The 1,152-nt window shown below is 31.1% G+C and overlaps 1 non-coding gene across 1 annotated transcript; it reads left to right on the top strand.

Annotated features, from left to right (window-relative positions):
• Positions 1-772: 772 nt before the first annotated feature.
• On the top strand, positions 773-879 carry LOC112493477 (small nucleolar RNA R71). Its single transcript, XR_003057959.3, has one exon. It is a non-coding gene; the product is annotated as a small nucleolar RNA R71 (small nucleolar RNA).
• The last annotated feature ends 273 nt before the right edge of the window (positions 880-1,152 follow it).

Genomic DNA, 1,152 nt, shown 5'->3' with positions numbered 1-1,152 from the left:
AAAGAAGTGTAACTAATGAGGATTATATGGAAATGTAATTCTACCCTGACAAACCTTACTTTTTCTTATCTTTAACAACCTCATTAGAAAGCTCATCTCAAGTAGACTTCTCAACAAAAATAGACTTCTCAACAATGATAGGCTTCTCAATATTAATATTCCCATCAATAAGATATTTTTTATGAATATCAACATATTCATCAACACTATTCCTTTTAGAAGGTTCACCCTGATTTGGCATTGATGGCTTTTCATATTGCCTTCCCTTTCTCAAAGTAATAGTATTGAAATTCCTTGAAGTAGTTTTAGTTTCATCAACCATTCGACCAAATTTCTTCTTAATAGCCTTGTAGACTTCCCCAAACCATTGTAACGTCTTTCAACAACCTCCAATTTACCTTTCTTTTGATTAAATCTCTTTCTTGTCTCACCAATGAAAGAAGTAATCAAATCTTCCAACCAATTATCATCCTTTTTGGCTTAGATAAAATACACATATGTGAATTCAAAAAAGCAAATTAATTAGATAATTCATTAATCTTAGAAACCAAGCTAGAAAAGACATCTAGATAGCTGCATAACATAGCTGACTTCAAATGTTTTTGTTTTTCGGTAGGACAATTATGGGAATCATAACTCAACTAATCTAAGAACTCAAAAGCTTCTTTAGTCAACTTTTTCAAAAATGATCCACCATTTGAAACTATCTACCAAAGATTTAGTATAACCATTAAGCCCATTGTAGAAGATATTCACCAAAAACCATTCATAGCAACCATGTTGTGGATATCATTTCAAAAAATCTTTGAAACTTTTCCAAGCTTCATGCAAAGGTTTAAACTCCTTTTGTAAAAATTAGCTTATTTTGTCTCTCAATTGTGAAGACTTCAATGGTAGGAAAAGTTATTTCAAAAAATTCTCAATCATCTCCTCCCATGTAGTAATACTACTTAGTTATAAAGAATTAAACCACTTCACACCATTCTCGTTAATAGAAAAATAAAAACAAACTTCAATCAAATGGCATCCTCCCTAATACCTTCTATCTTAGTAGTATCTGCCACTTGTAAAAACATTGAAAGATGGGTATTAAGGGTCTTCATTTGATAGCCCTTCACATTAGTTTTGTTGAACCATTTGAATAAAGCTCAA

This window comes from Ziziphus jujuba, chromosome 6 (genome assembly GCF_031755915.1).
Source record: "Ziziphus jujuba cultivar Dongzao chromosome 6, ASM3175591v1".
NCBI classification, from domain to species: domain Eukaryota; kingdom Viridiplantae; phylum Streptophyta; class Magnoliopsida; order Rosales; family Rhamnaceae; genus Ziziphus; species Ziziphus jujuba.
The sequence above is the reverse complement of the archived record's forward strand: the minus strand, read 5'-3'. Positions and strand labels throughout refer to the sequence as shown.